Below are 16,892 nucleotides of genomic sequence, written 5' to 3'. Positions count from 1 at the left end.
CCCTATGTGGAGTTATACGGTAAAGGCTGTGTCCTATGATGTGCTACTAATCTCTGATTTTCTTGAAGATTCAAAACAATATAAAAGCATTTGGAATCATGAGGGTGGGCTGTGAACACTGCAAAGATCCCCTCCCTGAAGGAGTGGGCCTGAAGCTTATGGGAAGCTTTCAAGTCCTTAATGAGAAACCTTGAAGGGTTGATGTTGCCCCTTTGGAGGCTCTTCTGCATTGTACTGTTGCACCTATATAACTGCAAGTGACGACAACAGACATTCTGTCAAAGGTTGGATACAGAATCCTGTTGCCAGGTCTAACCAAGATTTCACAAGGACGGATAGTGGACTGGATTTGGCCATGGAAGATAAAGGCACACCACATGCAATGGGTAGCCATGAGGGCAAAGATTGCAACCAGGTTGTGCCCTGGAATCAGGTCGTGCACCTGGTTCCCTCTTGGGTGAGTTACCTGGCTGGGACTTCAGGGAGCCACCTCGGTGCTGAAAGGTGCACTTGTACATTCCCTGCGGCATACTAGTGAGTGAGTAACAGGAAGGAAGGCCAGGGGTCTCCAAAAGGAAGAAATAGGCTACAAGTGTCAGACATTTTTTTATCTCTCTCTTAAGTGGCAGGAGGAAAGAAACTAGCGTTATATTTTTCCCCTTCTCTATACAAATTTAAAAAGAGGATTCTCTTAAAATTCTGTTACCATAATGACACCTGGTTCCATCTGAACTTAACTTTTCTCAAACCTTGAGCTAACCAATGCATTATTCTTATGGAAATGTTTGTCTTAAGCTATATTAATGTGCTATGAATTTACCCCAGACTCTGTCTTCAAGTTGGTTCCGCCTAAAGGCTCAGAACCAACTTGACAAACCGGTATGTTATACTCATACATTGTTCTCCTAATCTATGTTTATGAACCTATATATTTGTATGGAAATCTGCCTTTCTTCAAGATTCATGTCAATCAATTTATGGCCCAGGATGACTCACCTGGTGCCAAGGTTATCTCAGTGCATCTTGTGGGTGAGGGGCCTTGGTGCCATTCTCTGAGTTTTGAGACCTTCCCTTTCTTTAATTAGCAGACTGCTAGTAGCTATATAACATCCAGCTAAAGACTAACAGGGGGGCACTCTTTCTGCCCCCTTCTGATGTCTATGTCAAAAGCTTTCTCTATCTATTTTATACTTTAATAAAACCTTATTACACAAAATCTCTGAGTGATTAAGCCTTGTCTCTGGCCCCAGTTTGAATTATTCTCCTCCAGAGACCAAGAATCCCAGTGTATTTCATGGTTAAGCAACAGCCTTTCACTATGAGTTCTCCTGTTATACTTCATATAGGACCACTGGATGTGAGCAATCAGGTAAACAATGTGTGGTACACAAAGCCAGGTAAACCTCAGGTACCAGGAACTGTGGCAAGACGCAAAGTTTGCATGCATTCTATTAGATGGAAATGAATTGTCTATGCTGGTGCATTTGACCTCTTTGTCTTTCCACCTGCAAATGTGTCATGACCAGTATGATTGTAGATTGGGCACACACCTGCAAGACAGTACAAAATATGTTGGCATGTTGGGTCTGCACTGAGCTCCCTGTTGGAGCTTCACGGGACTCCCCTTCAGCATTCAGCCTATGACTACGGCTAATCGGACCTGGAAATGCAGCACTTTCTGGCCAGAGCAGAAGATGGCTGAGTGGAATGAGACAAAGCATGTGATCATACAAGATGTGCAGAAATGATGGAGTATGCCTTGCCCCCAAGGAGAACATGTACTAGGGGATGGGTTTTCCTGGTTGCTGGCTGTGAGTGTTGAATTATGGGATATTGAACCCCTTTGTGTGTGAAAAAAGGGATGGTACTGAACTGGCAGGATGGACACCCCCATCTCTTTGTGCTAATGTTAGCATTGATCAGGGCTATAGAGAGGCTAATAGTGTAACCCCTGTCCCTCATGGCACCTTATGGGTATGTGGGTCATACAGGTGGCCATACTTACATGGGAATTGGACCTGACAGTGCACTTGGGGCCAGCCCCAATATATGTATCTCTCCCACATTGATATATGTATCACCTTGATATATGTATCTCTCCCACACTGACCTGCCAACTGGGACACAGTCCATGCATGGTACCAAGTAAAAAAGACCCTCTGGTGGTACTGCTTTTGGGCCCTGCTTTTGCTTCAAGGAGTAGCTAAGGTTATTGAGGCACACGTTACTGCCCTTGCTTTGGATACTGCCCATGCTTTGAATTATATACACACCAAGCCTTAACCCCCAAATTGCATTTAAAATCAAATCCCATACCCACCAGAGACACTCAGAGGGCTCAAACAAAACCTTGTGTGCACCAGGACCCAGAGATCCCACAGAGATTGAACCAGACCTGCCTTTGAGTGTTTGAGTGTCTCCTGCAGAGGTACAGGTCAATAGTGGCCTGCTGCAGGGGCAGGAGCTCTGGGTGCAGCAGACCTGGGTCACACAGCCTGTGACATAAACCCTCTTGGAGGAAGTCTCCATTAACCCCACCATAGAGCCACCAAACAGAAAACCCACAAACTGCAGAATAATTATACCAAAGAAACTCTTGTACTGTTAAGAAAGTTCTAGGAATAACAACAGATTTCCTAACCTGGGGATCTGGCAATGGGACTGAGAACACCCAGGCAATGTGACTTTGGAGGCCAGTGGGATTCAATTATAGAACTTACACAGGACTGGGGAAACAGACACCTGAAGGGCACAAGCAAAACCTTGTGTGCACCAGGACCCAGGAGAAAGGAGCAGTGATCCCACAAGAGACTGACCCAGACTTGCCTGTGAGTTTCCAGGAGTCTCCATCAGAGGTGTGGATCTGTGGTGGTCTGGTGCAGGGACGAGAACACTGAGTGCAACAATGCATGCATGGGGCCATTTGAGGGAGGTTGCCATTATCTTCATTACCTTCACCATAGTTTGGTCTTAGGTCAAAAAACAAGGAGGGAACACAGTCCAGCCCATCAACAGAAAATTGGACTAAAGATTTACTGAGCATGGCCCTGCCCATAAGAACAAGACCCAGTTTCCGCCAGTCAGTCTCTCCCATTAGGAAGCTTCCATAAGCCTCTTATTTTTATCCATCAGAGAACAGGCAAAATGAAAACCACAATCACAGAAAACTAATCAAACTAATCACATGGACCACACAGCCTTATCTAACTCAATGAAACTATGCACCACGCTGTGTATGGCCACACAAGATGGACAGGTAATTGTGGAGAGTTCTGACAAAACACACTCCACTGGAAAAGGGAATGGCAAACCACTTCAGTATTCTTGCCTTGAGAACCCCATGAACAGTATGAAAAGGCAAAAAGATAGGACACTGAAAGATGAACTCTCTAGGTCGGTAGATCCCCAATATGCTACTGGAGAAGAGTGGAGAAATTACCCCAGAAAGAATGAAGAGATAGAGTCAAAGCAAAAACAGTGCCCAGTTGTGGATGTGACTAGTGATGGAAGTAAAGTCTGATGCTGTTAAGAACAATATTGCATAGGAACCTGGAATGTTAGGTCAATGAATTAAGGGAAATTGGAAGTGGTCAAACTGGAGATTGCAAGAGTGAACATTGACATTTCAGGAATCAGTGAACTAAAATGGACTGGAATGGGTGAATTTAATTCAGATGACCATTGCATTTACTACTGTGGGCAAGAATCCCTTAGAAGAAATGGAGTAGCCCTCATAGTCAACAAAAGAGTCTGAAATACAGTACTTGGGTGCAGTCTCAAAAATGACAGAATGATCTCTGTTCTTTTCCAACACAAACCATTCAATATCACGGTAATACAAGTCTATGCCCCAATCAATAATGCTGAAGAAGCTGAAGTTGAGTGGTTTTATGAAGACCAACAAGACTTTCTAGAACTAACACCCAAAAAAGATCTCCTTTTCATCATAAGGGACTGGAATGCAAAAGTAGGAAGTCAAGAGATACCTGGAGTAACTGGCAAATTTGGCCTTGAAGTACAATATGAGCAGGACAATGGCTAACAGAGTTTTGCCAAGAAAACACATAGGTCATAGCAAACACCCTCTTCCAACAAACATCACCAGATGGTCAATACCAAAATCAGATTGATTATACTCTTTGCAGCCAAAGATTGAGAAGCTCTATACAGTCAGAAAAACAAGACTGGGAGCTGACTATGGCTCAGATTGTGAACTTCTTATTGGCAAATTCAGGCTTAAAATAAAGAAAGAAAGGAAATCCACTAGACCATTCAGGTATGACCTAAATCAAATCCCTTACAATTATACAGTGGAAGTGAGAAATAGATTCAAGGGATTAGATCTGATAGACAGAGTGCCTGAAGAATTATGGATGGAGGTTCATGACATTGTACAGAAGGCAGGGATCAAGACCATTCCCAAGGAAAAGAAATGCAAAAAGGCAAAATGGCTGTCTGAGGAGGCCAAGGCAAAGGGAAAAAAGGAAAGATTCACTCATTTGAATGGAGAGTCTCAAAGAATAGCAAGGAGAGATAAGAAAGCCTTCCTCAGTGATCAATGCAAAGAAACAGAGGAAACCAATAGAATCAGAAAGAATAGAGATCTCTTCAAGACAATTAGAGATACCAAGTGAACTTTCTTGCAAAGATGGGCACAATTAAGGACAGAAATGGTATGAACCTAACTGAAGTAGGAGATATTAAGAAAAGGTGGCGAGAATACACAAAAGAAGTATACAAAAAAGATCTTCATGATCCAGATAACCACAATGGCGTGAGCACTCGCTTAGAGCCAGACATCTTGGAATGCAAAGTCAAGTGGGCCTTAGGAAGCATCAGTACAAACAAAGCTAGTGGAGATGATGGAATTCCAGTTGAGCTATTTCAAATAGTGGAAGATGATGCTGTTAAAGTGCTTCACTCACTATGCCAGCAAGTTTGGAAAACTCAGCAGTGGCCACAGGACTGGAAAAGGTCAGTTTTCATTCCAATCCCAAAGAAAGACAATGCCAAAGAATGTTCAAACTACCGCACAATTGCACTCATCACACACAGTAACAAAGTAATTCTCAAAATTCTCCAAGCCAGGCTTCAGTAGTATGTGAACTGTGAAATTCCAGATGTTCAAGCTGGATTTAGAAAAAGCAGAGGAACCAGAGATCAAATTACCAACATCCCTTCGATCATAGAAAAAGCATGAGAGTTTCAGAAAATCTTCTGCTTTATTGACTATGCCAAAGCCTTTCACTGTGTGGATCTCAACAAACTGGAAAATTCTTAAAGAGATGGGTATACCAGACTACCTGACCTGCCTCCTGAGAAATCTGTATGCAGGTCAAGAAACAACATTTAGAACCAGACATTGAACAAAAGATGTTTCCAATTTGGGAAAGGAGTAGGTCAAGGCTGTGTATTGTCACCATGCTTATTTAACTTATATGTAGAGTACAGCATGCGAAATGCCAGGCTGGATGAAACTCAAGCTGGAATCAAGATTTCCAGGAGAAATATCAATAACTTCAGATATGCAGATGACACCACCCTTATGGAAGAAAGTGAAGAAGAACTAAAGAACCTCTAGATGAAAGTGAAAGTAGAGAGACTTTTTTTCACTGAAAAAAAAAAAAAAAGCTGGCTGAAAACTCAATATTCAAAAATCTAAGATCCTGGCATCCAGTCCCATCATTTCATGGCAAATAGATGGGGAAACAAGGGAAACCTTGAGACACTATATTTTAGTCTCCAAAATCACTGCAGATGGTGTCTGTAGCCTTGAAATTAAAAGTCGTTTGCTCCTTGGGAGAAAAGCTATGGCCAACCTAGACAGCACATTTAAAAACAGAGACATTGCTTTGCTGACAATGGTCCATATAGTTAGTCTTGGTTTTTCCAGTCATGTATAGATGTGAGATTTGGAGTATAAAGAAAACTGAGTGTGTAAGAATATATTTTTTGAACGGTGGTGTTGGAGAAGACTCTTGAGAGTCCCTTGGACTGCAAGGAGCTCACGCCAGTCAATTCTAAAGGAAATCAGTCCTGAATGTTCATTGGAAGGACTGATTCCTGAAGCTGAAACTCCAATACTTTGGCCACCTGAGGTGAAGAACTGACTCATTGGAAAAGACCCTGATGCTGGGAAAGACTGAAGGCAGGAGGAGAAGAGGACAACAGAGGATGAGATGGTTGGATGGTATCAGCGACTAGAGGGACGTAAGTTTGGGCAAACTCCAGGAGTTGGATAGACAGGAGATGGACAGGAAAGCCTGTTGTGCTGCAGTCCATGGGGTGGCAAAGAGTCAAACACGACTGAGCGATTGAACTGAACTGAAGCCTTAACCCTATTAGATGAAGAAATGCAACACATAGGGGAAACTGCTTTGCAGAATCAAATAGTCCGTGATTTGTTGACTGCTGCACAAGGTGGCATGTGTGCATTACTGAGTACAGAATGTTTTGTGTATATACTAGATAATCATAAAATGTTACAGTAGCGTTACAGCATATAACACAAGAAATTCATGAAGTGCAATGCCTTATGGAGACCCACTGCAGGAGTGCTGAGCTGGCTTGTGCAGTACATGGCATTGGGTTTTACTCTGTATTGTGTGTTTAGGTTTCAGCCTAGCAATTTGTTTTTGTAGCCTGTCCTGTTCTTGCGGAATGTGGGTTCAAGTGGCAGCATTGTGGGCTAGGAGGATGTCACAGAGGGTAAACCCTGCATAATCTGTGGGACAAGGGATCCTGAAGGGGTGGAGTGTGGGGAAATTAACAAGATTGTGCCAGTTGGGCCCTCTTGTATCACACTCTCATGCCCTTTCTCCCCATGTTCTGTAAACAATGACTTTGCAGAGCTATATATCAGCTGAGATCACTTATAGCACTGCCCATGCATGTCACAAGGTACTTGCTTGGCCACAGGCTACTTTTGTTCTATAAGTATATATATGCTTCACCTGAAAAGCCCTGGCTGCTGCTATACTGGGGCTATATTGGAGAGACATCATGGCCACATTATGTGAGGTTATGTTATAGCTATGTTATGGCTGCTGCATCAGCCAGGAGAGAGACTATGTTGTGGCTGCCATGCCACCCAGAAGAGAATAAACCTGTCTTCAGTTCCTACAGCTCCTTGCATCTTCTTCCAGTCTCTTAGCCCAAGCCTTGCCTACCCTGGGTCCAGCAAACAGTGTGTACAGCATGAACAGCAAGGCAGTTGGTGTCATAAACAGGATGAACAAGACAGAGAGTCAGAGCTCAGCCTGGCAGTGGGCCATGCAGGTGGCAGAATGGCCCTGGGGCAGCCAGCTGCAGCAGTGAAGCTGGGAGCTCTCCATTCACGGGCATCCTTCCACCTCAGCTCCAGCCTTCCCTTGACTCCTTTCCCAGTGACTCCAACAGGGCCTTTACCTGGGCTGGTGGGCAGCACATTGACTGACACCCAGTGGCAGGTGAAGGATTATATGCTCAATGAGGACCAGCAGTGGGACAACAGGGACCCTAGGCATGTGTCCTCTGGCCACCTGGGACATCTGAAGGGCATATGCCTGCATGTCAGGGCTGAGAACTAGGTTAACAGGTGGGGAGAAGATGGCAAAAACCATTAGAAGCTTTCAAATATGCATCAATGGTGCATAAGCTTCACCGAGTTTGAAACAGCACTCAAGGTTCAAAGACTAAGTTGTTTGATGATAAGCTTACCCTAGACTCACTCTCTAGTTATAGCCACTTCCCTGGTGGCATATCATGAATTTCCTTTACAGAAAATTTTCACATCAGTTGTTCCAAACTGGAGAACAATAACAAAGAAGTTCACATATTGTTTCAAACTTTCTTGGCCCACATCAGATTTCCCAGCCTCAGGAATTCCAAGGGACTTGGAATCCCAAGGGAATCTGACTTTGAAGGACAGCGGGATTTGATTACAGAACTTCCACAGGACTGAAGGAAAGAGACTCTTGGAAGGCACAAACAAAATCTAGTGTGCACCAGGACACAGGGCAAAGGAGCAGTGGCCCCACAACAGACTGAGCCAGACCTGCTTTTGAGTGTTTGAGGATCTCTTGCAGAGGTGTGGGATGGCAGTGGCTTGCCATGGGGACAGGGGCACTGACAACAGCAGTCCTGTAGGCTGTAGCCCTACCATAGAGCCTGCAGACTCCGGGATTGAGTTGCCTCAGGACAAAGAACTAACACAGACCTATCCATCAGCAGACAACTGGATTAAAGATTTACTGAGGATAGCTCTGCCCACCAGAGCAAGGCCCAGTTTTCTCCAAAGCCAGTTCCTCCCATCAAGAAGTAAGAACTATATTCCCACAGCCTCCAGAATGAAAATCACAATCATAGAAAGCTAACCAAAATGATCAAATGGATCACAGCCTTGTGCAACTCAATAAAATGAGCCATGCTGTGCAGGGCAACACAAGACAAATGGGTCATGGTGGAAAGTTCTGACAAAATGTGGTCCACTGGAGAAGGGAATGGCAAATCACTTCAGTAGTCTTGCCTTGAGTACCCCATGAAGAGTATGAAAGGCAAAAAGAGGTGACACTGGAAGATGAGCCCACCGGGTCTGTAGGTATCCAATATGCAACTGGGGAAGAGTGGAGAAACGATTCTAGAAAGAATGAAGAGGGTGGGCCGAAGCAGAAACGTGGCTCAGCTGTGGATGTGTCTGGTAGTGAAAATAAATTCCGATCCTGTTAAGAACAATATTGCATAGGAACTTGGAATAGTAAGTCCATGAATCAAGGTAAATTGGACATGAGCAAGCAGGAGTTGGCAAGGGTAAAAATCAACAGTTTAGGAATCAGTGAGCTAAAATGGATGGGAATGAGTGAATTTAATTCAGATGACCATTACATCTACTACTGTGGGCAAGAATCCCTTAGAAGAAATGGGGTAGCCCTCATAGTCAACAAAAGTGTCTGAAATGCAGTACTTAGGTGCAGTCTCAAAAACGACAGAATGATCTCTGTTCATTTCCAACACAAACCATAAAATATCACAGTAATCCAAGGTTATGTCTCAACCACTAATGCCAAAGAAGCTGAAGTCGACTGGTTCTATGAAGACCTAAAGATCTTCCAGAACTAACACCAAAGAAACATGTCCTTTTTAATCATAGGGGACTGGAAAGTAAAAGTAGGAAGTCAAGATTGGCTTTGGAGTACAAAATGAAGCAGGGTAAAGGCTAACAGAGTTTTGCCAAGAGAAGGCACTGGTCATAGCAAACACACTTTTCTAACAATACAACAGACAATTCTGCACATGGACATAATCAGATGGTCAATAAGAAAATCAGATTGATTACATTCTTTGCAGCTGAAGATGGAGACGTTCTATACAATTAGTAAAAAACAAGACTATGAGCTGACTGTTGTTTAGATCATGAGCTCCTTATTGAAAAATTTAGGCTGAAAATGAAGAAAGTAGGGAAAACCACTAAACCATTCAGGTATGACTTACATCAATCCCCTATGATTATACAGTGGAAGTGACAGATAGATTCAAGGGATTAAATCTGACAGAGTGCCTAAAGAACTATGGATGGAGGTTCATAACATTGTACAGGAGGCATTGACCAAAATCACTCCAAAATGGTTGTCTGAGGAGACCTTACAAGTATGTGAGAAAAGAAGAGAAGTGAAAAGCAAAGGAGAAGGGAAAGATATACCCAACTTAATGCAGAGTTCCAGAGAATAGCAAGAAGAGATAAGAAAGCCTTCTTAATTGAACAATGCAAAGGAATAGAGGGAAATATTAGAATGGGAAAGACTAGTGATCTCTTCAAGAAAATCAGAGATGGCTGATTCATGTCAACGTATGACAAAAACCACTACAATACTGTAAAGTAATTAGCCTCCAACTAATAAAAATAAATGAAAAAAGAAAAAAAAGAATATCAGAGAAACCAAGTGGATATTTCATGCAAAGATAGGCATGATAAAGGACACAAATGGCAAGAATCTAAGAGAAGCAGAAGAGATTAGGAAGAGGTGACAAGAATACACAGAATAACTATACAAAAAAATGTCCTAATGACACAGATAATCATGACAGTATAACCACATCTAGAGTCAAGCATCCTGGAGTGTGAAGTCAAGTAGGCCTTAAGAAGCATCACTACGAACTAAACTAGTGGCAGTGATGGCATTCCAGCTGAGCTATTTCAAATCCTAAAAGATGATGCTGTGAAAGTGCTGCGCTCAACATGCCATCAAATTTGGAAAATACAGCAGTGGCCACAGGACTGGGAAAGGTCAGTTTTCATTCCAATCCCAAACAAAGGCAATGTCAAAGAATGTTCAAATTACCTTACTTTTGGACTCACTACATATGCTAGCAAGATTATGCTATAAATCCTTCAAGTTAGATTTCAGCAGTATGTGAACTGAGAACATCCTTATGTACAAGCTAAATTTTGAAAAGGCAGAGGAACTAGAGATCAAATTGTCAATATCTGTTGGATCATAGAAAACGCAAGAGAATTCCAGAAAAAAACATATACTTCGGCTTCATTGACTATGTGAAAGCCTTTGACTGTGTGTGGATCACAACAAATTGTGGACAATTCTTAAAGAGATGTGGATACTAGACTACTTTATCTGTCTCCTGAAAAGCCTGTATGCAGGACAAGAAGCAACAGTTAGAAGCAGACACAGAAGAAAGGACTGGTTCAAAATTCGGAAAGGAATACATCAAGGTTGTATACGGTCAACATTTTTTTTTTTTTTTTTTGCTTATATGCCGAGTACATCAAGTGAAATGCTGGGTTGGATGACTCACAGGATAGAATCAAGATTGCTGGGAGAAATATCAATAACCTCAGATATGCAGATGATATCACCCTAATGGCAAAACTCAAAGAGGAACTAAGGACCCTCTTGATAAGGGTGAAAGAGGAGAGTGAAAAAGCTGGCTTGAAACTCAAATTAAAAAATCTAAGATCATGGCATCTGATCCCATCTTCTCATGGCAAATAGGTGGGTAAAAAGTGGAAACAGTGACAGATTTTAATTTCTTGATGTCTAAAATCACTGCAGACCATGATTGCAGCCATGAAATTAAAAGATGCTTGCTCCTTGGAAAAAAGCTATGACAAACTTAGCATATTAAAAAGCAGAGACATCACTTTGCCCAGAAAGGTGAAAGTGAAAGTCACTCAGTCATGTCCAACACCCCGTGGACTACACAGTCCATGGAATTCTCCAGGCTAGAATAGTGGAGTGGGTAGCCTTTCCCTTCTCCAGGGGATCTTCCTAATCCAGAGATCAAACCCAGGTCTCCGCATTGCAAGCAGATTCTTTACCAGCTGAGTCACAAGGGAAACCCAAGAATCCTGGAATGGGCAGCCTATCTCTTATCCAGTGGCTCTTCCTTACCCAGGAATCGAAGTGGGGTCTCCGGCACTGCAGGCGGCTTCTTTAACAACTGAGTTACGAGGGAAGACTGTACGGTCAAATGTACATACAGTCAAAGCTATGCCAAGAAATGTCTGTACAGTTAAAGCTATGGTTTTTTCAGTCGTCATGTTAGTTGTCAGTTGGGCGATAAGGAAGGCTGAGCAGCAAAGAATTGATGTTTTTGAACTGTGATGCTGGAGAAGACCTTTGAGAGTCCCTTGAACTGCAAAGGAGATAAAACCAGTCAATTCTAGAGGAAATCAACCTGAATATTAATTGGAAGGACTGATGCTCAAGCTGAAGCTCCAACAGGTTGGCCACATGGTGTGAAGAGCCCACTTATTGGAAAAAATACCCTGCTGCTTGGAAAGATTGAGAACATGAGAAGAAAGGAATGACAGAGGATAAGATGTTTGGATGGCCTCACTGACTCAATGTATATGAGTTTGAACAAGCTCTGGGGGACAGTGAAGGACAGGGAAGTCTGGCATGCTACAGTCCATGGGGTCACAAGAAGTCAGACACGACTTAGCGACTGAACAACAATATGAGAGCAATTTTTACTCACTTCTATGAGATGGTTGAGATAAACACACCTCTTCCTTCTGAAATCTTTTTCTTTCCTTGGTTTTAACAATAAAATACTATCCTGATTCTCCTATATCTGAATGTTGTTTCAATGGTTCTCCTTTCTCCTTCAGAAATCTGGGTATTTCTCAACACACTGTCCTTGTCCATCTTCTTTCCTGTTTTCTATGTTATCACCTATTTCTATGTCTAGACTTTTTTTGTTCTCGATGTGGGTGACTCCAACATTTCTTCTCATATTTTACCCCTTCTTTGATCTCCATGACCATATTATCGAAGAGTCTGCTGGACAGCCCAACATGGATGTCCTGCCATCACCTAAAACTCAGCACATGCAAAACTGCATTCATATTTCCACATTATCCATTTAGTGCAGTACCAACACAAATCTTAAAGGATATTGGGGAGAGCGATTGGGTAAAGTATGAATTAATTTCACCTAGAAGAAACAGTGTGCTACAAGAGCTAAGAATGAGAGCCTGGTATATCTTCAGATATTTTATAAAACCACAATTATAAACAACCAGATCAATGTAACATAACAGGAAAACCAGAGTTTAATTACCTCTGTATGTATATATACATGGATGTATATATCATCTTTTGTCTTTTAAAAATTAACTATTTTTTAAATGAAGGATAATAGCTTTACAGAATTTTGTTGTTTTCTGTCAAACCCCAAAATGAATCAGCCATAGGTATATATATGTATGTATGTATGTGTATATATATATATATATATATACACCCCTCCTTTTGAACCTTCCTTCCATCTCCCTCCCATCCCATCCCTCTAGGTTGATATAGAGCTCCTGTTTGAGTTTTCTGAGCCATACGGCAAATTTCCATTGGCTATATATTTTATATATGGTAATGTGACTCTTTCTAAACATCTCACCGTCTTATCTCCCTCCCCATGTCCATAAGTTCATTCTCTATGCCTGTTTCCCCAAGGCTGCTCTGTAAATAAACTGTTCTGTACCATTTTTCTAGATTCTGTAAAAATGCATTAGAATATGATATTTATCTTTCTTTTTCTGGCTTACTTCACTCTGTATGATAAGTTCTAGGTCCATCCACCTTATTAGAACTGACTCAAATGTGTTCCTTTTTATGGCTGAGTAATATTACATTTGTATATGTACCACAATTTTTTTAAATGATAGCATGATCATTTATTTTTTAATTTTTTCATTTATTTATATTAGTTGGAGGCTAATTACTTTACAACATTGTAGTGGTTTTTGCCATACACTGATATGAATCAGCCATTGATTTACATGTGTTCCCCATCCTGAACCCCCCTCCCACTTCTCTCCACATCCCATCCTTCTGGGTCATACTAATGCACCAGCCCTGGGCACTTGTCTCATGCATCAAACCTGGACTGGTGATCTGTTTCACAATTGATAATATACGTGTTTCAATGTTATTCTCTCAGATCATCCCACCCTTGCCTTCTCCCACAGAGTCCAAAAGTCTGTTCTATACATCTGTGTCTCTTCTTCTGTCTTGCATATAGGGTTATCATTACTATCTTTCTAAATTCCATATATATGTGTTAGTATACTCTATTGGTGTTTTTATTTCTAGCTTACTTCACTCTGTATAATGGGCTCCAGTTTCATTCACCTCAGTCGAACTGATTCAAATGTATTCTTTTTAATGGCTGAATAATATTCCACTGTGCATATGTACCACAGCATTCTTATCCATTCGTCTACTGATGGGCATCTGGGTTGCTTCCATGACCTGGTTATTAAACAGTGTTGCAATGAACATCAGGGTACACATGTCTCTTTCAGCTCAGGTTTCCTCAGTGTGTATGCCCAGAAGTGGGATTGCTGGGTCATATGGCAGTTCTATTTCAAGTTTTTTAAGGAATTGCCACACTGTTCTCCATAGTGGCTTTACTACTTTGCATTCCCACCAACAGCATAAGAGGGTTCCCTTTTCTCCACACCCTCTCCAGCATTTATTGCTTGTAGACTTTTGGATAGCAGCCATTCTGACTGGTGTTAAATGGTACCTCATCATGGTTTTGATTTGCATTTCTCTGATAATGAGTGATGTTGAGCATCTTTTTATGTGTTTGTTAGCCATCTGTATGGCTTCTTTGGAGAAATGTCTGTTTTGTTCTTTGGCCCAATTTTTGATTGGGTCATTTATTTTTCTGGAATTGAGCTGCAGGAGTTGCTTGTATATTTTTGAGATTAATTATTTGTCTGTTGCTTTGTTTTCTATTATTTTCTCCCAATCTGAGGGCTGTCTTTTCACCTTGCTTATAGTTTCCTTTGTTGTGCAAAAGCTTTTAAGTTTAATTAGGTCCCATTTGTTTATTTATGCTTTTATTTTCAATATTCTGGGAGGTGGATAATAGAGGATTTTGCTATGATTTATATTGTAGAGTGTTTTGCCTATGTTCTCCTCTAGGAGTATTATAGTTTCTGGTCTTACATTTAGATCTTTAATCGATTTTGAGTTTATTTTTGTGTAGTGTTAGAAAGTGTTCTAGTTTCATTCTTTTACAAGTGGTTGACCAGTTTTCCCAGCAACACTTGTTAAAGAGGTTGTCTTTTCTCCATTGCATATTCTTGCCTCTGTTGTCAAAGATAAAGTGTCCATAGGTATGTAGAATTATCTCTGGGCTTTCTATTTTGTTCCATTGATCTATATTTCTGTCTTTGTGCCAATACCATACTGTCTTGATGACTGTGGCTTTGTAGTATAGTCAGAAGTCAGGCAGGTTGATTCCTCCAGTTCCACTCTTTTTTCTCAAGATTGATTTGGCTATTCGAGATTTTTTGTATTTCCATACAAATTTTGAAATTCTTTGTTCTAGTTCTGTGAAAAATACTGTTGGTAGCTTGATAGGGATTGCATTGAATCTATAGATTGCTTTGGCTAGTATACTCATTTTCACAATATTGATTCTTCCAATCCATGAACAAGGTATATTTCTCCATCTATTTGTGTGCTCTTTGATTTCTTTCATCAGTGTTTTATAATTTTCTGTATATAGGTCTTTTGTTTCTTTAGGTAGATATACTCCTAAGTGTTTTATTATTTTCGTTGCAATGGTGAAAGGTATTGTTTCCTTAATTTCTCTTTCTGTTTTCTCATTGTTAGTGTATAGGAATGCAAGGGATTTCTGTGTGTTAATTTTATATCCTGCAATGTTACTATATTCATTGATTAGCTCTAGTAATTTTCTGGTAGAGTCTTTAGGGTTTTCTATGTAGAGGATCATGTCATCTGCAAATAGTGGGCGTTTTACTTCTTCTTTTCCTATCTGGATTCCTTTTATTTCTTTTTCTGCTCTGATTGCTGTGGATAAAACTTCCAAAACTATGTTGAATAGTAGTGGTGATAGTGGGCACCCTTGTCTTGTTCCTGACATTAGGGGAAATGCTTTCAATATTTCACCATTGAGGATAATGTTTGCTGTGGGTTTGTCATATATAGCTTTTATTATGTTGAGGTATGTTCCTTCTATTCCTGCTTTCTGGAGAATTTTTATCATAAATGGATGTTGAATTTTGTCAAAGGCTTTTTCTGCATCTGAGATAATCATATGGTATTTATCTTTCAATTTGTTAATGTGGTGTATTACATTGATTGATTTGCAGATATTAAAGAATCCTTGCATTCCTGGGATAAAGCCCACTTGGTCATGATGTATGACCTTTTAATATGTTGTTGGATTCTGTTTCCTAGAATTTTGTTAAGGATTTTTGCATCTATGTTCATCAGTGATATTGGCCTATAGTTTTCTTTTTTTGTAGCATCTTTGTCAGGTTTTGGTATTAGGGTGATGGAGGCCTCGTAGAATGAGTTTGGAAGTTTACCTTCTGCAATTTTCTGGAAGAGTTTGAGTGAGATAGGTATTAGCTCTTCTCTAAATTTTTGGTAGAATTCAGCTATGAAGCCACCTGGTCCTGGGCTTTTGTTTGCTGGAAGATTTCTGATTATAGTTTCGATTTCCATGCTTGTGATGGGTCTGGTAAGATCTTCTATTTCTTCCTGGTTCAGTTTTGAAAAGTTATATTTTACTAAGAATTTATCCATTTCTTCCAAGTTGTCCATTTTCTTGGCCTATAGTGGCTGGTAGTAGTCTCTTATGATCCTTTGAATTTCTGTGTTGTCTGCTGAGATCTCTCCATTTTGATTTCTAATTTTGTTGATTTAATTCTTCTCCCTTTGTTTCTTGATGAGTCTTGCTAATGGTTTGTCAATTTTCTTTATTGTTTCAAAAAACCAGCTTTTAGCTTTGTTGAGTTTTTGCTATGGTCTCTTTTGTTTCTTTTGCATTTGTTTCTGCCCTAATTTTTAAGATTTCTTTCCTTCTGCTAAACCTGGGGTTCTTCATTTTTTCCTTCTCTAGTTGTTTTAGGTGTAGAGTTAGGTTATTTATTTGACTTTTTTTCTTGTTTCTTGAGGTAAGCCTGTATTGCTATGAACCTTCCCTTTAGCACTGCTTTTACAGTCTCCCATAGGTTTTAGATTGTTGTGTTTTCATTTTCATTCGTTTCTATGCATATTTTGATTTCTTTTTTGATTTCTTCTATGATTTGTTGGTTATTCAGAAGCATGTTATTTAGCCTCCATATGTTGGAATTTTTAATATTTTTTTTTTATTTTCCTGTAATTGAGATCTAATCTTACTGCATTGGTACCACAACTTCTTTATCCATTCATCTGTCGATTGACATCTAGGTTGCTTCCATGTTCCAGCTATTGTAAATAATGCTGCAATGAACAATGGGATACATGTGTCTTTTCCAATTTTGATTTCCTCAGGGCATATGTCAAGGAGTTGAATTGTTGAGTCATATGGTGGTTTTATTCCTAGTTTTTAAAGGAATATCCATACTGTCTTCCAGAGTGGATTTATCAATT

The 16,892-nt window shown here is 40.5% G+C and overlaps 1 protein-coding gene across 1 annotated transcript in view; it reads right to left on the bottom strand.

Moving 5' to 3' along the window:
- The window catches only part of HDX (highly divergent homeobox), a 210,798-nt gene that overhangs the window by 39,494 nt on the left and 154,412 nt on the right, over positions 1-16,892 (bottom strand). The window lies entirely within an intron of this gene.

The sequence above is a fragment of the Cervus elaphus genome, chromosome X (assembly GCF_910594005.1).
Source record: "Cervus elaphus chromosome X, mCerEla1.1, whole genome shotgun sequence".
NCBI lineage: Eukaryota > Metazoa > Chordata > Mammalia > Artiodactyla > Cervidae > Cervus > Cervus elaphus.
Note: the sequence above shows the minus strand (reverse complement) of the source record. Positions and strands in the feature narration are given on the sequence as shown.